The 27,482-nt window shown below is 47.0% G+C and overlaps 1 protein-coding gene across 3 annotated transcripts in view; it reads right to left on the bottom strand.

Annotated features, from left to right (window-relative positions):
• Positions 1–27,482, bottom strand: part of plekha6 (pleckstrin homology domain containing A6) — a 353,735-nt gene that overhangs the window by 143,404 nt on the left and 182,849 nt on the right. The window contains exon 1 of one of the 3 annotated variants that reach the window (XM_086011109.1): positions 13,983–14,187. The exons of the other annotated variants lie outside the window; for them this stretch is intronic. The gene's annotated coding sequence lies outside the window, so the exon portion shown is untranslated. Of the gene's footprint in view, positions 1–13,982; positions 14,188–27,482 lie in introns of those variants that run through there. 3 annotated transcript variants of the gene reach the window in all.

Genomic DNA, 27,482 nt, shown 5'->3' with positions numbered 1-27,482 from the left:
CATTTATCCCAACTCTCTGCTTTCTGTTAGAGAGCCAATCCTCCACCCACGCCAGAATATTACCCCCAATCCCGTGATTTTTTATCTTGAGCAATAATCTTTTGTGTGGCACCTTGTCAAATGCCTTTTGGAAGTCTAAATACACTACGTCCACTGGTTCCCCTTTATCCACCCTGTATGTTACTTCCTCAAAAAACTCAAGCAAATTTGTTAAACATGACTTCCCCTTCATGAAACCATGCTGAGTTTGCCCTATTAAATTATGTTTATCCAAATGTCCCGTTACTGTCTCCTTAATAATGGACTCTAACATTTTACCAACCACAGATGTTAGGCTAACAGGTCTATAGTTTCCAGCCTTCTGCCTACTACCCTTTTTAAATAAGGGTGTTACATTAGCAGTTTTCCAATCTGCCGGGACCTTTGCCGAGTCCAGTGAGTTTTGGAAAATTATTACCAATGCATCCACAATCCCTACCGCTACTTCCCTCAAGACCCTGGGATGCAAGCCATCAGGTCCAGGGGATTTATCCGCCTTGAGTCCCATTATTTTACCAAGTACCACTTCCTTAGTGATTTTAATCGTATTTAGTTCCTCCCCCCCTAGAGCCCCCTGTTTGTCCAGTGTTGGGATATTCTTAGTGTCCTCTACTGTAAAGACTGATACAAAATAATTGTTCAGTGTTTTTGCCATCTCCATGTTTCCCACCATTAATTTCCCGGTCTCATCCTCTAAGGGACCAACATTTACTTTAGCCACCCTTTTTCTTTTTATATAACTATAGAAACTTTTACTGTCTGTTTTTATATTTTTTGCTAATTTACTTTCATAATCTATCTTCCCTTTCTTAATCAATCTTTTTGTTATTTTTTGCTGTCTTTTAAAGACTTCCCAATCTTCCATCCTCCCACTAGATTTGGCTACCTTATATGCCCTTGTTTTTAGTCGGATACTATCCTTAATTACTTTACTTAGCCACGGATGGCTATCTTTTCTTTTACACCCTTTTTTCCTCAGTGGAATATATTTTTTTTGGAAGTTGTAAAATAACTCCTTAAATGTACACCACTGGTCATGTACCGTCTTACCCTTTAATCTATTTTCCCAGTCCACTCTAATTAATTCCGCTCTCATACCTTCATAGTCTCCTTTATTCAAGCTCAGCACGCTTGTTTGAGATCCAACCTTCTCACCCTCTAATTGAATATGGAACTCAACCATGTTATGGTCACTCATTCCAAGGGGATCCTTTACTAGGACATTTTTAATTAATCCTGTCTCATTACACAGGACCAAATCTAAGGTTGCTTGCCCCCTGGTCGGTTCAGTTACATACTGCTCAAGAAACCCATCCCTAATACACTCAATGAACTCTTCCTCAAGGCTGCTCTGCCCAATTTGATTTGTCCAGTTAATATGATAATTAAAATCCCCCATAATTATAGCTGTTCCCTTATTACAAGCCTCAACTATTTCCTGATTAATACTCCGTCCAACAGAGTTGCAACTGTTCGGAGGCCTATAGACTACACCCACTAGTGTTTTTTTCCCCTTATTATTCCTTACCTCCACCCAAACTGTTTCACTATCCTGCTCCTTTGACCCAATATCATTTCTCTGTATTATAGTGATTCCTTCCTTTATTAACATAGCCACCCCACCTCCTCTCCCTTCCTGCCTGTCCTTCCTGATTGTTAAATAACCTGGTATGTTTAATTCCCAGTCATGGTCACCCTGCAGCCATGTTTCTGTAATGGCCACAAGATCATACCCATATGTCATTATTTGTGCCGTTAACTCATTCATTTTGTTACGAATGCTACGTGCATTCAGATAAAGAACTTTCAAATATGTTTTGTAACACTTAGTTCCTGTTTTTTCCCTTTTTAGTACTTTACTTTTTACTCCATACCTTCTGTCCCTTCCTGACACATTCTGTTTTTTAATTCCCCCACTGCTACCTAAGTCTATGACCTTCTCTGTTGTCATTTCTATTATTTGCTCTCTAGAAACCTCCCCCCCACTAATTAGTTTAAAGCCCTCTCTACAGCCCTAGTTATATGATTCGCCAGGACTCTAGTCCCAGCACTGGCCAAGTGGAGTCCGTCCCAACAGAACAGCTCCCTCCTGTCCCAGTACTGGTGCCAGTGTCCCAAGAAGCAAAACCCATTTCTCCCACACCAGTCTTTGAGCCACGCATTTAACTCTTTAATTTTATTTATCCTAGCCAAATTCGCTCGTGGCTCAGGTAATAACCCAGAGATTATTACCCTTGAGGTTCTGTTTTTTAATTTGACCCCTAGCTGCTCATACTCCTTTAACAGAACCGTCTTCCTTGTCCTATCTACGTCGTTTGTACCAACATGGACCACGACAACTGGATCCTCCCCCTCCCACTGCAAGTTTCTTTCCAGCCCAGAAGAGATGTCCTTAACCCTGGCACCAGGCAGGCAACACAGCCTTCGGGACTCCCGCTCTTGACTGCAGAGAACCCTATCTATCCCCCTAATGATACTATCCCCTACCACTACAACATTTCTTTTTACTCCCTCCACTTGAATGGCCCCCTGTACCACGGTGCTGTGGCCAGGTTGCTCATCCTCCCTGCAGTCCCCGCTCCCGTCCTCACAGGGAGTAAGAACCTCGATCCTGCTGGACAAGAACAAGGGCTGCGTCTCCTTCAACACTACATCCTGGATCCCTGTACCTTCCTCACTCGTAGTCACACCGTCCTGTCCCTGACCACGGACTACATCTGCAGTAATTAACTTCATAGGTGTGACCATCTCCTGAAACATAGAGTCCAGGAACTTCTCCCCCTCCCTGATGTGTCGCAGTGTCCGAAGCTCGGTCTCAAGCTCCATAACATGGAACTTGAGTTCCTCTAGCAGCAAACACTTGTCGCAGATGTAATCACCGTTAGCCTCAATGGGGTTCACCGGCTCCCACATCTCGCAACAGTAACACATCACCTGCTCCATTCTATATAATTAATTAAATTTCTTATTATTAGTTATGAAGACCCTGCCCGGATATATATGATAATATCACACCACTATTCAATAGGACTTACCAACTTAAAGGTATGAAAGAGAAGAGAAGGAAGAAAACCAACCAACCAGCTGATCACCAACCTCCTCCTTGAATACTGTCTGTGGAGCCTGTTTGGTTGACTCGTCTCGCTGCTCCGCCTCCGCAGTGCTGTCTAAGCCTGGGAGTGGGGAATAAAACAGAGCAAAAAACACAATTTGTTCCCTTTCCAATTGGTGTGGGAGGGTCGTGCGCCTGGAGGATGGACCAATGGCGGGAGTGTGTGGGGGGGGAGATCATGTGATGAAACCTCTGGGAATACACGCAACCAGAGTTGGCGACTCTAACTATCATTCTCCACAATGGAACCACCCGCAATCCACACAGTCCTCACTCTCCCATCCCAGGGAGCTGGTGTTACTGCACGGGGCTATCGACGCACAGAAGCTTTGACACGCTGGTCGTCCATCACCTCTGTCCCAGCTGAAAGAGGTGGGGTGAGCTGACAGGGAAGGTTGCGGTTAAAAAAAAACACATCAGATCAAAATAAAGTCTAATGTTCTCCTCCCTGTGCTTAACTCCTTATGTTAATTCTGTCGTTAAGCCTCCTCATCCCTTCTCTGTCACACTATGTCTTTCAGACTCATTGTCCCCCTAATCCAACAGCCTTCTTACTCAAGTTGCCCCTCCCGCCCCACACTAGACATCCATGGCCACCTGTCTCCTTAGCCTTCCCTGTCCTCATCTTTTTACCCCCTATGTTCCACTTGCCCCTCCTCATATCCTCACCCCCTATGTTCCACTTGCCCCTCCTCATATCCTCACCTCCTTACCACCTATGCTCCACATTGCCCCGCCCTTTCCTCAAGTCTTCACCTTACCAAGCTCCACGTTGTCCCTCCCCCCCTGCCTATTTACATTTCCACAGCTTCTCTGGAGTTATTATTTTGATTTTTTTTTGTTGCCTAACTCGAACAGTTCTGGCAGCCGCCTCACTGCCTCCATAATATCAACAGCTGACGAGGCAACTGAATCCCCAGCAAATAAAGCGGGCTCTCACTATCACCGTGGAAACACACACAGAAAGCCAAGAAAATCTCTAGTGTAGCCGACCCTCTTCTCCTGGGCTGGGTTCCAAACCGACGTGGAATTTTCTTTAACCAAATTAAAATACCACACATTTTCACTTTGTAGTTTTACCTTTTCTTTCATCCCATGTTTTCTAAAAAAAAAATCTTTTCAAGTTCAGAGCACTGATTATGACATACTTGATTTTTGTATCGATAGGCTCGGAACACTGCATTATTTACATTCTCTCCGTCCCCCCCCCTCCCAATCTGCATTTCTTCTTTCAGCTGTGAGCCCGCAGCAGTCTGGGACACACGCTCCTCCAACGTGATTTACATGCTGTAGACTGTCCCACTGCCACGGTGCTCCATCTTGCAACCAGTCTCCGTGTAAGGTTGCTAGTTCGAGTTCGCCGTAATCCTGGGAGGTTTCATCGCCATGACCTTCGGCCTCCCCCACCCCGTACTCCCGTCATCACTCGCCAAACATGTCCATTCTCTCAACGCACCGGCTTCCCACAGCCAATTGAAAAGCAAACAGTTCTTCATTACCCAACTGGACGTTCCTGGTCAGTCAAACAGCCTTTTCTCCCATCTCCAATATTTTTATAGCTAATAAATGAAAGTGGTCAAGGAAACCGATAAAAATAAGGTACAATTGTTTTAATGCCCCTGACATGAATCTTGTCATTCATGTGGAATAATACTGGGCGGCCTACGGGTGGCGCTGTCCAGGGAGAGTATAAATACTCGGGCATGGGCCAGCTTGCTCAGGACATTCTTTAACAGGAACTAGTGAAGGACACAACTAGACCTCCATGTTGTAAAACAGTTGATTAAAGCTTTGTTTAACGCTTAGACCAAGTGCTTAGTAGTTTTCTTACGTCAGCCCCTATGATTTTTCTCCTGGGGTTGCTCATAGCAGTGTCCTGGAGATTAACCTTTCATTCCTGGAGACTCCAGGATAATCCTAGAGGGTTGGGAACCCTATGTCCGTGTAGGGGTCAAAAGTGCCCCCCCACCAGCTGAGGCTATTTGATGCCAAAGGATTCATGCCGGTCAGACTCCCTGGATGGAAACTGCTTGCTTGGACAGTGTAGCTGTTGGGGAAAACTTCAATACTGCTAGGGCCACGACATGTTTTACTCAGTCAGAATTTATTATTATTATTTTTTTTAACCAGAACTGAGTGGTTATAAACATCAGGAAAGACTAAGCAGGCTGGGGCTCTTTTCTCAAGAAAAGAGGAGGCTGAGGGGTGACCTGTGCGAGGCCTTGAAAATTGTGAAGGGGTTTGATGGGTTGGATTTGGAGGGCATGTTTCTACTTGTGGGGGAGTCCAAAATGAGTGACCATGGGTGTAATATGGTCACTAATAAATCCAATGGGGAATTCGGCAGAAACTTGGTTGGAGTTTGGAACTCGCTACCGCATGGAGTAACTGAGGCGAATAGTGTAGATCCATTTAGGGGGAAGCTAGATGGGTACACGAGGGAGAAAGTAATGTGCTGATAGGGTTAGATGAAGTAAGGTGGGAGGAGGATCGTGTGGAGCATAAACCAGACACACACACACATGTACACGTACACACACACATACGTACACGTACACACACATACACGCACACATGTACACACACACACACACACACACACACATGTACACACACACACTCACTCACACACACATCCACCCACTCCTATCCTGCCTCATGAACTTGACAAAAGATGCCAACCGGGGAGAGAGCAGCAAAGCGATATCATGCAGCCCCAATCCACTTAAAATCCCAATACATACAGCTACAGAACATGGTGCAATGCATTACATCCATATCCCATATAGTTTATACACAAAATTATCATTGTGGTGTCAAATTTCTAAACATTCATTATACATTCTCATTTTTAACAGAGGCAGTTTTCAGACTAGACTCATGAACCTTTGTAAATTTTCAATTTTAATAATTAATTTATGATTATCAGTGCTGCACAGTGAGTCCTGCCAGTACTGACCTCAGAAACCCGTCTTCCCTTCCCCATCCCGTCATAGCTTTTGGAATTTACAAACAGGACCCAGGCCACGTCAAGCACCCAGAGATAAAGGATGCGAGCAGGAACTGTTATAAACAACAAAGAACTTTAATCTAAGCAACAAAAAGAAAGACGGTCACTTGCTGCTCAGCTACCATAGTTCTACATAAAAAGAGCTGGAAAGAAAAAAGAAAGACTTGCATTTCTATAGCGCCTTTCACGACCTCAGGACATCCCAAAGCACTTTACAGCCAATGAAGTACTTTTGAAGTGCAGTCACTGTTGTAATGTACGAAACATGGCAGCCAATTTGCGCACAGCAAGCTCCCACAAACAGCAACGTGATAGTGACCAGGTAATCTGCTTTTATGATGTTGGTTGAGAGATAAATATTGGCCCCAGGACACCGGGGAGAACTCCCCTGCTCTTCTTCGAAATAGTGGCCATGGGATCTTTTACGTCAACTTATCGCCAAGGTACGCAGAGTGTCCATAAATTGTATGTTTTAACAACTCCTCCCGTCTCACGACAGCACCTCCCAAACCCGCGACCTTTTTCACCTGGAAGGACAAGGGCAGCAGACGCATGGGAACACCACCACCTCCAAGTTCTCCAAGTCACACACCATCGTGACTTGGAAATATATCGGCCGTTCCTTCATCGTCGCTGGGTCAAAATCCTGGACCTCCCTCCCTAACAGCACTGTGGGAGTACCTTCACCACACGGGACTGCAGCGGTTCAAGGCGACGGCCCACCACCATCTTCTCAAGGACAATTAGGGCTGGGCAATAAATGCTGGCTTTGCCAGCGGCGCCCACATCCCCTGAATGAATTTTTTTTAAAGCCCAAATTCAGTTAATATCTAAAGTGTAAATATTTGCCTTGAATGGCGGTGCATAAAAACCCCAGTTTGCCCAAGGTCTCCAAACAACAACCACAGAATCACATCGTAATTACATTCACAAAGGTATAAAAAGGATTAAATATTTGCCCAATGAGAAAAGGTGTAAAGGAAAAGGTTCCGATACAGCTTCTCACGCTGCTGAACCCTCCGACTACCTGCTATAACACTAATACTGAGGCACGGGTATCTGGACCCAACCTTGTGCTACTTCGCCCCAATGTACTGGTCAAAAATGACGAGGGACAGGATGGGGGCGCGAGTCAACCACACCCTCAACAGGTCCGTGCCACCCTGAGACGCCGTCTTGCTGTGGCCCATGTAGAATTAGCTGCCGGTGAACCTGCTCCCAGCCCAGTTTCCCCCGTGGCACCCCGCACCAACGTTCGCTTTAAGCTGCCCGGCCGCGCGGCGCTCTGCCGGTCCTGTGCAGCTGGTGGGCCGGCTTTTAAATCGAAAAACCGCGTGCGCGCATAATTTTGAATGGCCCGCGCAGTCCGTTAAAGGGGCCGTGCGGGCCCAACAAAAATAAAAAATTAAATGGGAACATTGACCCCCACACTCTGCTTTTTATTCTCCCCGGAGCAGATCGATTTGTTTAGTTTATCTGCTGTGAGGGCAAAAAGCCGAACGGACGGGCGAGGCGCAAGCAAACACAGCTCAAGTGATAAAGCACCACTATAAAGAGCTACTGGGCAGCACAGTGGGACAGGCACAAGGACCCTGCACAACCTCGACTCCCCACCAGCCCCCTCCGCGCGTTTTGTTGGCGACCTGTTCATTTTGATCAAATAATGCCGCCCTTTTTAATGGCCTTGGAGAGGGTGCGGAGGTGAGTTACCAGAATGGGGACTTCAGTGATGCGGCGAGATTAGAGAAGCTGGGATTGTTCTCCTCAGAGCGGAGAAGGTTAAGGGGAGATTTAATAGAGGTGTTCAAAATTAGGAGGGGTTTTGATAGAGTAAATAAGGAGAAACTGTTCCCACTGGCAGAAGGGTCAGAAACCAGAGAACACGGATTAAAACCACTGGCAAAAGAACCAGAGGGGAGATAAGGAGAAATTACTTTACGCAGTGAGTTCTTATGACCTGGAATGCACTGTCTGAAAGGGTGGTGGAAGCAGACTCAATAGTAACTTTCAAGAGGGAACTGGATAAATACTTGAAGGGAAAAAATTTGCAAGGCTATGGGGAAAGAGCGGGGGAGTGAGACTATTTGGACAGCTCTGTCAAAGAGCCAGCACAGGCATGATGGGCCGAATGGCCTCCTTCTGTGCTGTATGATTCTAATGCATCTCGATCTTAAAAATAAACACAGCGCCAAATGCTTAAACTGGTTTGCAAATTGCCTCAGCTGTTTTTGATTAAAAATAGCTCTCACAAAATTTCTCCAATATTGACAGTTCTGCCAAGACTATAGATACAGGTAAAGGTACACATTTAAAATACACGGACTTAACAATACACAATACTATTGTGCTCACCGTGAGTTAGGCTGTTTTGTAGCAATAGGGGTGTTATGAAGCAAATGAAGGAAGTTTGCGGGAAATGGAAGACTTTTAATATATTACAAGTCAGTTCCCATGGCGATGCATACATTGTAGGAGTTGCTCTGCGGTATAAGCCGAGGGCCTGGGAGACACAAAACTGAGGCACTGCAGCTACTACAGGCAGGATGGTGTAACTACAGCGTGACTAGTTTACAGAGGAGGATCCCATCATATATGCGGACGTATAAAATTTATAATGGGAAAAAGTTGATACGATATTGTGACAAAACATAACAGGAACTGAGGTATTGTAGACAGGAAGTGCATGTAGTGTCAGCTGTGGCTCAGTGGGTAGCACACTTGCTTCTGAGTCAGAAGGTTGTGGGTTCAAGTCCTACTCTGAGCACAAAATCTAGGCTGACACTCCAGGGAGTGCTGCACTGTCGGAGGTGCCATCTTTCGGATGAGACGTTAAACCGAGGCCCCGTCTGCTCTCTCAGGTGAATGTAAAAGATCCCATGGCCACTATTTCGAAGAAGAGCAGGGGAGTTATCCCCGGTGTCCTGGGCCAATATATATCCCTCAGCCAACATCGCTAAAACAGATTAGCTGGTCATTATCACGTTGCTGCTTGTGGGAGCTTGCCATGCGCAAATTGGCTGCTGCGTTTCCCACATTACAGCACTCCAAAAGTACTTCATTGGCTGCAAAGCACTTTGAGACGTCCAGTGGTCGTGAAAGGCGCTATAGAAATGCAAGTCTTTCTTTCATGCAGGCATAACATTTGAAATATATTAGACGTAGGCCCACACAGTCAAACCAGAATGTAACAGGTTTATACACACTCACACACAGACATTTTCCGACAACGGTGCATTTAATTTACGACGTGGTGTTTCAATTATATTAGTGCGCAATACATTTATGCCAGTGAATGCATATTGATATTAACAAACGAATGGGAATTTATGACTCATATAAAGTTCATTAATTATTACAACAGCTGGGATTTTCAATAATTGCTGTATAATACAGTAATTTACTGCAGCCACCCACAATGATTCAGCTTCATTTTCAGAAGAACCATGCCTTGTTTTGAATTTCCATTGGCCGTTCGGACATCGCGCGCATTCAATAAAATGAATCGTCACATGGGAAATGCTGCAGCAAACTTAGCGCCAGACTTCGGAGTGCTCCAGCCAGAGTTTTTGAATAGATGCGGTGCGCGCGGGGCGAATGCGACATGCAAAAAGAAATATGGGGAGGCGTGGCTCCAGAAAGATAAGCCCAACCCACTGAGCTCAGCCAGCATGACCACATACAACCCACGCAAACATGTATTATAAATACACAGCCCACACCCAAAGACCTGCTAAACTGCCCTGACTGAAAGGGAACTATTCCCTCCCGTCTGCCCGACGGCACCTCAGCCTGGATTCCTGTAAAAGGAGCTTGCGGCTTTTCCAGTATTCAACATGTCCCAAGGCATTTTGCGGCCAATAACTCGGAGATGCGAGTGAGCTGTATTGTAGCACGGGGTAGTTTGCTGTGCACAGTGCTCAATGGGCAAAAGTCAATCTCTTTCTGCGTAGTACGGTACGGCAAAAGTGTATGAAGCTGGTAGACTCCAGTTATAGAAGGGACCCCAAACAGTGACCGAGGAGACCTCACCATAATGCTGGTTTTATCAAAAGAATGAAAGACTTGCACTACATAGCGCCTTTCACGACCACCGGACGTCCCAAAGCACTTCACAGCCAATTAAGTACTTTTTCTTTGAAGTGTGGTCAATGTTGTAATGTAGGAAACGCGGCAGCCAATTTGCGCACAGCAAGCTCCCACAAACAGCAATGTGATAATGACCAGATAATCTGTTTTAGTGCTGCTGATTGAGGGATGTATATTGGCCAGGACACCAGGGATAACTCCCCTGCTCTTCTTCGAAATAATACCATAGGATCTCTTACGTCCACCTGAGAGAGCAGACAGGGCCTCATTCGAAAGACGGCACCTCTGACAGTGCAGCACTCCCTCAGCACTGCACCGGGAGTGTCAGCCTAGATTTTTGTGCTCAAGTCTCTGGAGTGGGACTTGAATCCACAACTTTCTGACTCAGAGGTAAGGGTGCTACCAACTGACCCTCTAAGTCACTGGGCTTCTAGAAGAGATTTATACTAATATTCTGCAGGAAGATGTGTGTTTCAGCCAACACGCTAAGGTTTCAGATTGGATTTAGCCTCGTGCAATATTGTTATTTCATCACTTGAAACTGCTGCCATCAATACCAGCACTTCACCCTGGTGTTGTATCGCTCAAAGATTCTGTCCAGGCACAACCCAAGTTTGATATGCCAAAACCTACCGCAAGATTTTTTCCCCACTAGTCCAAGTGGACGTAGGAAGAGAATGACACACCAAACTTACGCTGTACTGAAATTCTACTAACACCACTGGATGTGGTGACATTATAGAGCCAATTTGCGCACAGCAAGCTCCTACAAACAGCAATGAGCTAATGACCAGATAATTGTTTTTTTCAGGTGTTGGTTGAGGGATAAATATTGGCCAGGACACCGGGGATAACGCCCCTGCTCGTCTTCAAAATAGGGCCGTGGGAGTCTTTTACGTCCACTCGAGTGGGCAGACGGAACCTCGGTTTAATGTCTCGTCTGAAAGATGGCAGCTCCGACAGTGCAGCACTCCCTCAGTACTGCACCGGGAGTGTCAGCCTGGATTATGTGCTCAAGTCTCTGGAGTGGGACTTGAACCCACGACCTTCTGACCCAGATCCGAGAGTGCTGCCCACTGAGCCACGGCTGACAACCTCAAAGCCCGAGTGGGGCCTCACTTAACCATTTTCAATCCTATTTACCTCATCTTGTTTACTTTTTTCAGGCTTGGCTGGGCCCCGTACTGTAGGCCTTAGCTTTTCACCCAAGTTTCTCAACAACAAAAACGAAGATGCATTTCAAAACTCTACACAGGTGTGTCCAAGGCCCGTAATCATATAGTTTGGTGCCTCGGGGGCCACAGGTAAAGCTTGAATCCAGGTTCCCATTCATTTACAGCTACTCGAGTTGCTGATCTAACAAATACTAGTGTTTCAACTTGGCGTTAAACAACCACGTAGGCAACAGCTCCAAGCACAGCCCGTCTCAAGCCTCCAGGCCCCACATAAGAGTGAAACAGGACAAACCAGCAACTTAAGAAATACAAGAGAACGCATAACCGACCTATCCGAGCCTTGTGGGCCAGATTGACAGGACTCGGGGGGCCACTTTCAGATAATGGGCCGCCGTTTGGGCAGGTGTTCCACTGTGTCCAAGCTGCAGAAGCAATAAAAGTTGTAAAAACTGGTGATTCGGATTCCTCCATGAGTGTTCAGTGTCAATGTGTGATGGGAAACAATGGGATGGAAGTTGGGGCGGAGTGGGGGGGAGGCGGGCAATTGTCCTAATGCCAAGCCCATCCATTGACTGCCTCTCGCTTGAAACTTTGAATGGTGTCATAGAAACATAGAAGATAGGAGCAGGAGTAGGCCATTCGGCCCCTCGAGCCTGCTCCGCCATTCAATGCGATCATGGCTGATCATCCACATTCAGTACCCTGTCCCTGCTTTCTCCCCATATCCCTTGATCCCTTTAGCCTTAAGAAATATATCCAACTCCTTCTTGAATATATTTAATGAATTGGCCTCTACTGCTTTCTGTGGTAGAGAATTCCACAGGTTCACCACTCTCTGGGTGAAGAAATTCCTCCTCATTTCTGTCCTAAATGGCTTAGCCCTTATCCTTAGACTGTGACCCCCTGGTTCTGGACTCCCCGACCATCGGGAACATCCTTCCTGCATCTAGTCTGTCCAGTCCTGTCAGAATTTTATAAGTTTCAATGAGATCCCCTCTCATTCTTCTAAACTCCAGCGAGTATAAGCCCAATCGACCCAATCTCTCCTCATACGTCTGACGAAGGGTCATCGACCTGAAACGTTAACTCTGTTTCTCTCTCTACAGATGCTGCCTGACCTGCTGAGTATTTCCTGCATTTTCTGTTTTTATTTCAGATTTCCAGCATCCGCAGTATTTTGCTTTAGTATTCCGTTAAGCTGCGTGGCCATGCAGCGATCTGGAGGTCCCGCGCAGGCCGCTCAATGGCTTTATAACGGAAAAAAGAGCGGGCATGCGCGATAATCTGAATGGGCCACGCACCCAGCGGGAACATTGGAGGAGACCCAATCTTGTTGATGAATAACACCACCCAAATATGTGTAGAAGTGTGTCTCTCGCGTATTGCATGTGAAATGTAAAGCAACGTACAGAACAGGAGCATGGATTCAAAAGACAGGTTGAACTCACTGATCTCAGCCACCAAGTCAGTCGACCTGCAACCTACGCAATCCTGGACTACCAGGAACAATGAAACTTGGGTTAAACTGCTCACATGCCTTAGTCACTTATAAACAGAGGCATTCTTTGTAACCCACAACCCATTAATGTTCACAGAGACCCTTGACGGAGGCGGGGTTAGAATATGAATGCACACGCTAATCAAGAAATCGGGTTTGTTTGAAGCCTATAAACTTTTATTTCAGTAAAACAGCAGGTTGGTTTTTTTTGGGGGGGCGAATTTTGTTTTGCTCAAAAGGCAACGGCAGTCAGTGCTGGCTAATAAATATTTTCCAGCTTTCAGCACTAAGCACTCCCAGTTAGCGTGCGGTTAAATGCAAAGAAAGCGCTCCCTCTGTGCCGCTCTGCTCCAGAAGATCAAAGCATTACTGCACCTGGGCGAATTGTTCCAGTTCAGACACCAGCCATGCTTTTTCCTCAAGTCAAATCGCCAATCCAGGGACAACTGCACACAGCTTCTATTTTCTTTTATTAAAAAGACTGCCCGTACGCATTTCATTTAAGATCCAAATAATTGGCAAGAGGCAAGACATTTCTATCCCATCTGGGTTTTATTCAAGTCCCAGAGATGAAAGGGCAGCTTGTTAACCCTCTCTGCTGGCCCGCGCCCCTAAAACCTTTCCCTATTTACTCGCACATCCCTACCGAGCGCAGCAACGGACATTTTCCAGCTGATGAGGTCTTAGCTATAGGTAGTGTTTTAATTATCATTAGGTCCTTATTCCAGCATAAATGCTGACAGAAATCCATTAAAACATCCATCATTGCAAACAGACCACTGAGTAGGGTTCTCAAACAGAATGGGGTCTGGATTAAAGTGGGCCAGGTCCGTGCACAGAATGCTAACATACCGTCCCCCCCTTTCCCCATTGCATAAATCTCCCACACATTCAGGTGCAAGAAGAATTCTTAATCAAGCGTAAAATTGCTCCAAGCCAACAAACGCCGAGCACTAACTGAGGTTGTCAGTCCGCACTTCAGTGCCATGTCAGCGGTAACTCGAGTTACACCTGGTGTGTGCTCGCGCGCTTGTGATAAAAGAGAAGGGAGACTTCACTGACCTGCCCTGCAACTCCGAGCCCTCCCGCGATCAGTGGCTTCTAACACGTCCTGCCGTTCGTAGGCTGACACATGTCAAACACCGCAGTGGTGTGTTGTGTTTTTTTTTGAAAAAAGAGCCCTTCTCACATATGGACTGCACACATATACTGGGGCGACGAGCCAACTGCTCTTTCACACACCCCTCTACCTGCCATTCTGAGCACGCTCAGCTTCAACGAGTCAATTATTGCCGAGATTAAGCCTGGCGGCTGCTGCTGATTAACTCCTTGTGTACTGATTTGGAGCCAATGCTTTGTTAAACGCTTAGCACTAATCCCATCTCATCTTCACCTGCTCGGAGGAGATTAGACTTTAATTGGGTCGTGCGCAGTGAAACTTGGAAGGACTGGCTGGCTCTTAAAAGCAAGGGTTGGGTATTGACGACAATCCGAGAGCTTCACGGTCACTTTTTACCGACAGCAGCTTTAAGTTGCTAGATTTTTTCAAAAAAACGAAATTAAAGTTTTCAAAACGCCATGGTGGGATTTGAGCACACGTTCTCTGGATTAGTGCAGCCCTCTGGATTACTAGTCCACTACGCTTCCCTACCTATATTCGAGCACAGGCACGTCTAAACTTCTTGTTTTCACAGATCCAATGGAACCTTAAAGGAAGACAGACTTGCATTTATACAGCGCCTTTCACAAGCACCGGACGTCCCAAAGCGCTTTACAGCCAATTAAGTACTTTTAGTCACTGTTGTAATGTAGGCTACACGGCAGCCAATTTGCGCACAGCAAGCTCTCACAAAAACAGCAATGTGATAATGACCAGATCATCTGTTTTTGTTATGTTGGTTGAGGGAGAAATATTGGCCCCAGGACACTGGGGATAATTCCCATGCTCTTCTTCAAAATAGTTCCCATGGGATCTTTTACATCCACCTGAGAGGGAAGACCCGAAAGGTTTAACGTCTCATCCAAAAGACGGCACCTCCGACAATGCAGCGCTCCCTCAGCACTGCACTGGGAGTGTCGGCCTAGCTTTGCGTGCAAGTCTCTGGAGTGGGACTTGAAGCCACAACCTTCTGACTCAAGAGGCGAGTCTGCTACCCACTGAGCCACTGCTGTCACTAAGGGGTAAGAGCTCAGCTGGGCCCGTTTTCTGGCCCACGACTAGTGTTGTCAACCCTCCAGGATTGACCTGGAGTCTCCAGGAATTAAAGATGAATCTCCCGGAGCAAATCGGGGAGAAAAAATTCATAGGAGCGTTAAAAAAACAAAAACTGTGTTTTAAAAAATAACTTTGAACACTTTGGTTATTAGTAATAAAAATAGCAGAGATGGATAGAGAAAGAAAAGGCTGTTCGACTGACAAGTCAAAAAATCATCCAATCAGGTAACGAGAGTCTATTCACGATCCGAATTGGGCTGGGAAGGCGGGGCACTGGGAGGACGGACATGTCGGGTGACCAATGAGAGGAGCTTGGGGGGGGGGGGGCGGGGCGGTTGGAGGCAGGATGGTCACGTGATAAAACCTCCAGGAATACGTCCAGAGTTGCCAACCCTGGAACCCAGGCTCGGCAGCACACGCTTGTAAACAAGAGGCCCAAGGATCGATAGAAATTGGTTGAAGGTTCACGAGATTGATTCCTGGGATGGCAGGACTGTTGTATGAGAAGAGATCGAGTAAACTAGGCTTGTATTCTCTTGAATTCAGATGAATGAGAGAGGGTCTCATTGAAGCATACAAAATTATTACAGGGCTTGATAGGATGGATGCTGGGAGAATGTTTCCCTCAGCTGGGGAGTCTAGAACCAGGGGCCACAGCCTCAGGATAAAGGGTAGGCCATTCAGGACTGTGATGAGAAGAAATTTCTTCACACAGAGGGTGGTGGATCTTTGGAATTCTCTACCCCAGAGGACTGTGGAGGCTCGGTCATTGGGTATATTCAAAACAGAAGTCGATAGATTTCTGACTAGTAAGGACATCAAGGGATATGGCGATAGAGCTGGTGAATGGAGTTGAGGCAGAAGATCAGCCATGATCTCACTGAATGGCGGAGCAGGCTCGAAGGGCCAAATGGCCTACTCCTGCTCCTATTTCTTATGTTCTTATGTTCTAGGGCCTCAGCTGAATATTTAGGGGGTGGGGGCTGTCCACGGGCAGCTCGTCTGACAAGAAACGTCAATTTTTGGGCCGCCTGCCTTGTCAGAAATGGCCCTCAGTCCCGTGAGGGGGAGGAGCGGAGCGGGTTACGGGGAAGGGGAAGGGATACAATCGCAAATATGTGGAGTTGGGAGAGCACTCCTGCTCCTCCAAGCTCTATCGCAAGGTCTCTTTTTTGAAAAAATAAATTAAAAAACTCCTGCTCATCGGTCACTGATTTTCGAAAGGGGTCCTCGAGCAGTTGCTAGGCCTCTAATTTGCTTACTCAAGACCTGTTTTAGGCGTTCGCCCGGGACGCCTGAAAAAAGAGAGACCCACTTTTTAAAAAATTCATTCACGGAATGTGCCCATCCCTAACTGCCCTCGAGGTGGCGGTGAGATAACGGAGCGGCTTGCTGGGCCATTTCAGAGGGGCATTTAAGAGTTAACCACATCGTTGTGGGTCTTGAGTCACATATAGGCCAGACCGGGTAAGGACGGCAGATTTCCTTTCCCTAAAGGACATTAGTGAACCAGATGGGTTTTTACAACAATCCGGTTGTCTCATGGTCACTGACGTAAGAAAACTACTAGGCACTTGGTCTAAGCATTAAACAAAGCTTTAATCAACTGTTTTACAACATGGAGGTCTAGTTGTGTCCTTCACTAGTTCCTGTTAAAGAATGTCCTGCGCAAGCTGGGCCCGTGCCCGAGTATTTATACTCTCCCTGGACAGTGCCACCAGCAGGCCGCCCGGTATTATTTCATAAGTCATTTCCACATGAATGACAAGATTCATGTCATTCACCATTACCGACACTAGCTTTTTAGTCCAGATTTATTTAATTAAATGAGTTTATATTCCCCAGCTGCCGTGGTGGGATTTGAACCCGTGTCCATTGGATCATTAGTCCAGGCCTCTGGATTACTAGTCCAGTAACATAACCACTCTGCTACCGTTCCCGTATTTGGCCGTGGGACCAACACCGGCGCAGACTGGTCGCAGGCCGTCCCGCTGCTAAATTGGTCTGTTTTTGCACCTGTTTTACCAATTTCTACCCCCAGAACATTCAAACAGGAAAAAGCCAGCAAATTGGAAATATAAGCACTGATAGTTGACTAAGCTACAAGGATTGGATTGCCAGGACCCCAAATTGACATTTTGGACACTTCAGGCCTAGCAAGTACCCGGTGGGCTATTAAAGCCAAATACTGGTCAGATGATCACAATTAATTCTGATGAAGGGTCCCAGACCTGAAACGTTAACTCTGTTTCTCTCTCCACGGATGCTGCCTGGCCTGCTGAGTGTTTCCAGCATTTTCTGTTGTTATTTCAGATTTCCAGCATCCGCAGTATTTTGCTATTGGATCACAATTAATTGTTGCAGTTGTGGGTGCTACAATTCTCTTCAGTATACCTTTGGGCATGACCCGGATGAGATCCAGTGATATATGCTGGAAAGGGCAAGTGTGTAGACAATGGGAGAGGTCAGGGTCGGGGCCAGTGATGATGGGCTCTCTGATTAAATAACCTGCCAACATATTTCTAAGCAGCACACATACAAAGTAGCCACTTTGGGGAGGGTTCGTGTGGTACTGTATCCCAGGAAGATTCAGCACCTTCAGGAGAGGAAGGGAGTATATTTTTTTTTTTTTTTAAAAAGGTAGATAAATTCAATGGGTCACCTACCCTGATTATGCAGCCAAAGCCAATGATTTATCTTTACCTTGGTACATATACAACAACAACTTGTATTTATATAGCGCCTTTAACGTAGTAAAACGTCCCAAGGCGCTGCACAGGAGTGTTATAAGACAAAAAATTTGACATATATTGAACACGCAACTACAGAGTGCACATTACACAAGGGAATAGAAATTAGCCAAGTTCCACAGAGGTAAAGCAAGATGCCAATTGTTTTATTACGAAACATAACCTTGTTATCACACTGACAATATTATGTAATCAGATTACTGAGTGTTCATAAACATTAAAGGGACATCAAAGGCTTCTGCTCCACTGGCACGGCAAAGAACAAACACACAGGACACCCACACGCACCACACATATACACCAATGAACACCACACACTCACCCACCCCCACCACACACTCACCCCCACCCCATCAACACACACCCACACGCACCACACACTCACACACCCCACCCCATCAACACACACCCACACGCACCACACTCACACCCCCCACCCCATCAACACACACCCACACGCACCACACACTCACACTCACCCCCACCCCATCAACACACACCCACACGCACCACACACTCACACACCCCACAACATCAACACACACCCACACGCACCACACTCACACCCCCCACCCCATCAACACACACCCACACGCACCACACACTCACACACCCCCCCACCCCATCAACACACACCCACACGCACCACACTCACACCCCCCACCCCATCAACACACACCCACACGCACCCCCACCCCATCAACACACACCCACACGCACCACACACTCACACACACCCCCACCCCATCAACATACACCACACCCCCCCCACCAATACACACACACACTCACCCACACCACACACACCCCACCACACACTCACACCCACCCCATCAACACAGACCCACACGCACCACACTCACACACCCCCCCCACCCCATCAACACACACCACACCCCCCCACCAATACGCACACACACTCATCCACGTCACACACCCACCACCAACACACACACACACACTCACCCACACTCACCCACACCCCCACCAACACACCACACACACCCACTCCAATATCAACACCCACCCACGCACACCACACATATACACCAATGAACACCACACACCCATGCACACCACACACATCCCCAACACACGCACACTCACCCACGCGCACACACTCACCCCCATACCACACTCCCCAACAACTTACCACACACACCACACATACTCACCCACGCACACCACACCCCCCCCCACACTCACCCACGCGCACACACTCACCCCCATACCACACTCCCCAACAACTTACCACACACACCCCACACCACACATACTCACCCACGCACACCACACCCCCCCCCCACACTCACCCAGGCGCACACACCAACAAACACGCGACCAAGTGACAATTCTTTCCAATTTCTCTCCCTCATACGTAAATATTGAGAAAGATGTTGGTGAATAATCATCATTATACGGAGCTTCTGTTTATTCAGCAGGGCGAGGGTCACTTCACTGTCTAACTGTATGGTGTTGCTATTTACTCAGCAGGGTAGGGATTACTCAGTGAGTAACGTTACGGAGTTGTTGTTTGCGCAGTGGGATCAGGGTGACTGTGTGCAGTTAATGTTCAGTCAAAGGAATCACTGGCCTGGATTCAGCACGACCTTCACAATGCAATTTATAGGGGGAAAAGTCTCTGATCCAAGTTTATTACTTAAAACAAAAACCTTCCAGATCACCCATCGGGAACGCTGCTACACCCACACACCCCGATTCCATCTTTCTGGAATGCACTTCAGTTTCTAGTCAAAATAAGACCCAGCTGATGCTGCATCATAATATATACAGAGTGTGTTGCTGCTTTTCTCAAAAGGAAAAGGTCCCCGTTGTTATTGTGAGAGTCACCGGGCATATTCCTGCAGAACCAGCTATGTGGCCTCGTATTAATTCATGTATCGGAGGTACTGTATCTAGAAAACCAGTTGGTAGCACCCTCGCCTCTGAGTCAGAAGGATGTGGGTTCAAGTCCCACTCCAGAGACTTGAGCACAAAAATCTAGGCTGACGCTCCCAGTGCAGCGCTGAGGGAGCGCTGCACTGTCAGAGGTGCTGTCTTATAGATGAGACGTTAAACCGACACCCTGTCTGCCCTCTCAGGTGGACGCAAAAGATCCCGTGGGCACTATTACAAAGAAGAGCAGGGGGAGCTCTCCCTGGTGTCCTGGGGCCAATACTTATCCCTCAACCAACACCTAAAAACAGATGATCTGGTCATTATCACATTGCTGTTCTGTGGGAGCTTGCTGTGCGCCAATTGGCTGCCGCGTTTCCCCACATTACAACAGTGACCACACTCCAAAAAGAAGTACTTTGTTGGCTGTAAAGCGCTACAGGACGTGCTGATGTCGTGAAAGGCGCTATGTAAATGCAAGTCTTTAGGCTTTTTCTTCGATATAGTGACTTGTTATCAAGGGGCAGATCACCAAAGGACGCACGTGCATTCACCGGTGCTTTTTACCAGCATCGTTGGCACATGGTGTTGGCACTAGCTACGCCGGGTCAGACTACGTACTCGCTGAGGGCTGATGTCGCAATCCCTTAACACCACACAGCGGGCTGCACCTTTCCCAGTATGCAGGTTACATCATCCAGAAGCCCACGCTCTAAAGCCCAGTAATAACCAAGTCTGACAAAACACATTGCTGTGTGGCAGAAAGTAGGACACGTACATAGCAGTAGAATGTATGACGCATTGCTGTGTCTTTGTTTTCATTAATTATTTACACAAAACATCCATCTTCCACAGTATAGAGGCAGCTACAGAGCCGGGGATGCTTTCAGTCCACACATTTTGTCGCCCATTTTAAAATGAGTGGCACCGATGCCCATTTAATGCCAACCTTTTCTGGTTAACTTGAACTTCAACTCAGCACCTGCTACTGAGCAAGGCTCCTTTGGGTATAAAAGGAGCTCAAAGCCATTTTCTACCTGTGTGTGGTTCTCGCATATAAAAGATCTCATGATCCTTTTCATTATAAATACAAAGTATACAAAATATGTTAAAAGAACAAGAACACGTCTTAATCCTGATCAGACCTTGAATAAATTGCATTGCAGCTCCACTGAATATATTTAAGAAGGAGATACAGGAAACTCTCTCTTAACTTAACCGGCACCTAAATATCCAGAAATCTCTATTAGCCGGCAAAATTCAGAAGTAGGTTCAGGTAAGTTTTACTGTATATTAGTGGCCGTGTAACCGGGGTTCCTGCATCTGTGGCCGTGCAACAGGGACTCCTGGATCTGTGGCCGTGTAACCGGAGTTCCTGCACCTGTGGCCGTGCAACAGGGACTCCTGGATCTGTGGCCGTGTAACCGGGGTTCCTGCACCTGTGGCCGTGCAACAGGGACTCCTGGATCTGTGGCCGTGTAACCGGGGTTCCTGCACCTGTGGCCGTGCAACAGGGACTCCTGGATCTGTGGCCGTGTAACCGGGGTTCCTGCACCTGTGGCCGTGCAACAGGGACTCCTGGATCTGTGGCCGTGTAACCGGGGTTCCTGCACCTGTGGCCGTGCAACAGGGACTCCTGGATCTGTGGCCGTGTAACCGGGGTTCCTGGATCTGTGGCCGTGTAACCGGGGCTCCTGTGCCTGTGGCCGTGTAACCGGGACTCCTGGATCTGTGGCCGTGTATCCGGGGTTCCTGGATCTGTGGCCGTGTAACCGGGGCTCCTGCGCCTGTGGCCGTGTACGGGGCTCTCGTACCTTGGTAAGTATACTTCTCTGTAATCCGGACTTTTTAACCAACTGGCACCACGCCGGTCCCGTCGGTGCCGGATAACAAAGAGTTCCCTGTAGATAGATTTCTAGACACAAAAAGCATCAAGGGGTATGGGGAGAGAGCGGGAATATGGTATTGAGATAGAGGATCAGCCATGATCATATTGAATGGCGGAGCAGGCTCGAAGGGCCGAATGGCCGACTCCTGCTCCGATTTTTCTATGTTTCTAATCTGAAAGGCCGTTCCAACACCTCACTTGAGGGGCACTTGATGCCGCCTGGCTCTCCCTCAGTGCTCTGCCTGTGGCTGGGGTTGGGAGGTTAGGGGCATTGCTGCCGTCAACTGTTGAGGCCGTCCGGGTCTCGGTCAACTTTTAAAAGTTCTGTTACCTTTAACTGATTAATCATAAAAAAGAACTTGGGTTTCTACGGCGCCTGTCACGACCACAGGACATCCCAAATCATTTTACAGCCAATGAAGTACTTTTGCAGTGAAGTCACTGTTGTAATGTAGGGAAACGCGGCAACCAATTTGCGCACAGCAAGCTCCCACAAACAGCAGTGTGATAACGACCTGATAATCTGTTTTTTAGTGACGTTGGTTGAGGGATAAATATTGGACAGGACACCGGGGAGAACTCCCCATCTCCTCTTCGAAATAGCGCCGTGGGAATCTCTTCCATCCACCAGAGAGGGCGGACGGGCCTTCGGTTTAACGTCTCATCCAAAAGACGACACCTCCGACTGTGTGGCACCCCCTCAGCACTGCGCTGGAGTGTCGGCCTGGATTACGTTGCTCAAGTAAGACGGAGGTGGCTTCGGCTAAATTGCCTTCCTAACTTGGTGCGAATGGCAACACGCAGCTGGCCCGGGTGAGGGTCGCTCGTTTGGAAAGGTGGCACTGAACGCACCGAGGTGCACGGGGAACCCATGCGCGATGAGGTCACAGCGCCTCACACTCCAGCGTCACTCGGTGACGGCCTCCGCACAGGGTTGCATCAATCACAAGGCCGACTCCTGGGCCTGAGCACCACCAGCCTGCCGTCCAGCTTCTCTCCTCTTTTTAAATACTCGATTTCTTTCCAAATGCTTTTCGGGGCGGTTAATAGGTTGCTCGGAGCAGCAGCTCAAGTCCCACTCCAGGGTTTGAGCACATAATCTAGGCCCCGTGTTGTCCAATAGAGATTACCGACTAGCCACACGTTGCTACGGCTACACCGTTTGACATAGTTACAAAGTATTTACAGCACAGAAACAGGCCATGCAGCCCAACTGGTCCGTGCCAGTGTTTATGTTCCACACGAGCCTCCCCCCACCCCTCTTCATCTCATCCCATCAACATATCCTTCTACTCCTTTCTCCCTCATGTGCTTGTCTAGCCTCCCCTTAAATGCATCTATACTATTCGCCTCAACCACTCCCTGTGGTAGCGAGTTCCACATTCTCACCACTCTCTGGGTAAAGAGTAGAGGTGGTTAATAAGCGGCCACATGCACTTATTTTAGCAGAAAGCCCCTTACAATACAGGTAAATATACTTCACCATGTGTACATTTATTTAACAAAGATCTACCACCGCACAGTAACCCAGGAAAACAGCGATCAAAAAACGCACTAGTAATCTGCTTTTTGTTTCACCATATTACCAACAAACGCACAAAAAAGGTTAAAGTTCACGTGCGCACGCTGCGCGAATATGAGTATCGCGATCATATGCCCAGTGACGGCATCGGTGACCTTAAAAAAAAATTACAAAAGCAGAAATGCAGTTCGCCTCGTCTGGATTCCAAATTAGCCACACACGTGGCTAGCGGCTAATATACTGGCCAATGCTGAACTAAGCCCAATACTACAGTGTTGTACTGAGGGAGTGCTGCGCTATCGGATGGGAGGTTGCCGACCGAGGCCTCGTCTGCCTGTTCAGGTGGATGTGAGATCATCCCCCAGGAAAGGGAGTTTTCCCAGTGTCCTGGCCAACATTCATCCCTTCGCCAACACCACCACAACATTTCATTCACTGTTTGTAGGTGTAATGATATCAGCAAATAGTGATGTTATTTGCCTGTTTGATTAAGATGCCTTAGCAGCATGATTGCAGGTATTGATTACTTATGCCTGACCAGCAGAGGTCATGTGACCGAGACAAGCAAGGCAGTTAGTTTAGTTTCGGTTTCGTTCTAGATGATCACAGCATCGTGTCTCCTGTAAAAGCTGTATAAAAGAGTTGAACAGACTTTAGATTAAAACTCATTCTCTTTCATAAATGTCTCATCATTGAACCCACAAAGAAATCAATACATGGTGTCAGAAGTGATTGAAAGAGATGAAGAGAAAACATCTGAAGTTAAATCAGCTCTCCACAGATTAGCAAGCCAAAAGAGAACATCGTTACTTACCATTAGAGAATAGCTAACGAAGTGAAAAATGGAAGGTTTACTCCCACCGGCGACGCTTCAGTTGACAGGTAATGTGGCTGAAAATTGGAGAAGGTTCAAACAACGTGTGGGGTTGTATTTATCAGCAATCGGAGCTGACGAGAAAAGTAATAAGAAGAAATCGTCACTGTTCTTACATGTCGTGGGTGAGGAAGCGCTGGAGGTGTATAATAACTTCACATTCGCTGTTAATGGAGACAAAATGAAGCTAGATAAAATAATGGAACAGTTTGAGGCCTACTGCATACCTAAACGTAACGTGACGTTTGAGAGGCACAGATTTTTCACATGTGTACAGAAAATGGGTGATACTATTGATCAGTATGTGACTGAACTGAGAAACAGAAGCAAATCGTGTGAATTTGGGGGACTGACAGACTCGCTGATAAAAGACAGACTGGTGTGTGGTATTCCGGATAATGGTCTAAGGGAAAGATTGCTAAGAGAGCAAGATCTAGACCTGGGAAAAGCCATAGCACTGTGTAGGGCTACAGAGACTGTGAAGTTGCAGGCAAAGGAGCTGTTTAGTGACAATAGCTGCAACGTGGATGCAGTGAGAAAGAACGGATACAAACCGTTTAACAAAAAGAGCGCCAATGTGAAAAAAGAGGCGTGGCCAGCGAACAAAAATGAAAGGGACAATCGAAAGACATGTAGTCGATGCGGTACACAGCATCCATCAAGAAAGTGTCCAGCATATGGTAAAACATGCAATAGTTGCAACAAAAACAACCATTATGCCCGTTGCTGCAAGAACCAAGCGCAACAAAGCAAGGTCCATGCAGTAGATGAAAGCGAGATAGAGGAGTTCAATGTAGATGTTGTGTCTGAAAACAAAGAAGAAAAAAGAGACTGGATGTTGACACTAAAAGTGAATGACATACATATTCCATTTAAATTTGATACTGGAGCACAAGTTAATGTGATATCAGAGACTGATTTTAAGAAAATTAGACCCAGACCAAAGATACATGGAATAAAAGTGAAAGTGACAGGATACTCAGGTACTGATATACCAGTGAAAGGAAGATGCATTGTCAAAGTGACACACAAGAACAGAGAGCACACGCTAGCATTAATCGTGGTGCCAAAGGATGTGCAAGCCATACTAGGTTTAAAAGCCTGTGAGAGACTGAACCTGGTAAAGAGAGTCCTCGTTGTGGAAAGCGAAGGAGAGACAGTCTATGATACACTGAATGTTGCGTACACACCGGGTAAGCTGATGTATACAGCAGACACGTTGTCCAGAGCTGTTGACCCAGGAGAGCCCGCAAACACAGTGAAAAGACTGAAGTACAAGGCAAAAGACAGTGGAACTGACTTCTACCAGAGCATGCTTGTATACCGCACAACGCCGCTCAAGTGTGGTATGTCACCAGCCCAACTCCTTATGGGACGTCGGCTAAGGTCAAACCTACCCATCCCGGAGAACCTCCTGAAAACAAAAGAGGGGGAGAAAGTGAGGAAGTTCAAAGAGCAACAGAAAGAAAAGCAAAAGTACTACTATGACAGAGGAACACAAAACCTACCTGAACTCCACACTGGTGACCAAGTAAGGTTCAAAGACAAAACAAACACATGGACTCAGAAGGGAACTGTCCTGAGTGAAGTTCAACCAAGATCATACACCATTCAGACAGATGAGGGTGCTGTTCTGAGAAGAAATCGTCGAGATCTTCTCATGGGACCAGCCACAGCAGGTCAAGAGACTGATACTGAACAACCTGATCACACAGCTGAGAACCAATCATCTGAGGCAACAACTCAGATTCAAGGACAATCAATCAGAAAATCCTCAAGACACGTGAAGCCTCCTGAGAGACTCATTGAGCAAATTTAAGGACTATTGTTATAGAAGGAAGTAATGTTATCTTATTCTTTCTTCAAGTTCTAGTGTATTTACATATTTCATGTGAACACACAAAGCAAGGTTAAAAAACCTTGATCATGATAATGATAATGTAAGTTCATTAAGTGTTACAGTTAAAATGCAGATTAATACAAAGAAAACATGTTGTTAGTTGAAAGTAAAATACTTTTGTTTTAAGAAAAAGAGATGTAATGATATCAGCAAATAGTGATGTTATTTGCCTGTTTGATTAAGATGCCTTAGCAGCATGATTGCAGGTATTGATTACTTATGCCTGACCAGCAGAGGTCATGTGACCAAGACAAGCAAGGCAGTTAGTTTAGTTCGGTTTTGTTCTAGATGCATCACAGCATCGTGTCTCCTGTAAAAGCTGTATAAAAGAGTTGAACAGACTTTAGATTAAAACTCATTCTCTTTCATAAATGTCTCATCATTGGACCCACAAAGAAATCAATACAGTGAGATCTTACTGTGTGCAAATTGGCGGCACTTTTGTCTACATAACAACAGTGACTGCACTTCAAAAAGTAATTTGAAGCGTTTTGGGCTGTTTTTTGAAAGGCACTCTAGAAACGCATGCTTTTCTTTTATTGATTTCACCAGAGGCTTCGCCTACAACTAGGATAAGACTACTGACGCTTTGGAGATATTTTCTTGTGCAACGCCAGTTCAATAATATAAGCATTGCGCATTGTGAATTAAAAAGCATTCCTGGTTAGTCACCATCCAGCTAATTACTCAACATGAAGATGCACTCATGATGAAAATGATCAGGCCCACCCTTTGGCAGGTCTAAGTACACACACGCCTCAGTCTTGCATCAATATTTCCCCCAACTCAGCGCTTATGAAGAAATACAACCTAACGTCTGATGGATGTAAAAAGACACTGACCATTTCTAAGCTCTCTGATCCACAGTGCCTGTTCCATCAGTGACCCCCTGACCCACAATGCCTGCTCCAGTCACAATGACCTCTGACCCACAGTACCCGCTCCAATCATTGACCTCTGACCCGCAATGCCCGCTCCAGTCAGTGACCTCTGACCTGCAGTGCCCGCTCCAGTCGCAGTGACCTCTGACCTGCAGTGCCCACTCGTCAGTAACCTCTGACCCGTAGTGCCCGTTCCAGTCACAGTAACCTCTGACCCACAATGCCCGCTCCAGTGACCTCTGACCCGCAGTGCCCCCTCGTCAGTGACCTCTGACCCGCAGTGCCCGCACCAGTCAGTAACCTCTGACCCATAGTGCCCGCTCCAGTCACTGTAACCTCTGGCCCACAGCGCCCGCTCCAGTCACTGTGACCTCTGACCCACAGTGCCCGCTCCAGTCAGTGGCCTCTGACCCACAGTGCCCGCTCCAGCCAGTGACCTCTGACCCACAGTGCCCGCTCCAGTCAGTGACCTCTGACCCACAGTGCCTGCTCCAGTCACTGTAACCTCTGACCCTCAGTGCCCGCTCCAGTCAGTAACCTCTGACCCATAGTGCCCGCTCCAGTCAGTGACCTCTGACCCATAGTGCCCGCTCCAGTCACAGTGACCTCTGACCCACTGCTAACACTCCATCCTGC

The sequence above is a fragment of the Somniosus microcephalus genome, chromosome 18 (assembly GCF_052327205.1).
Source record: "Somniosus microcephalus isolate GS21.2 chromosome 18, FLI_Smic_1.0, whole genome shotgun sequence".
Taxonomy (NCBI): Eukaryota; Metazoa; Chordata; class Chondrichthyes; order Squaliformes; family Somniosidae; genus Somniosus; species Somniosus microcephalus.
This window is presented reverse-complemented; position numbering and strand designations above follow the sequence as displayed.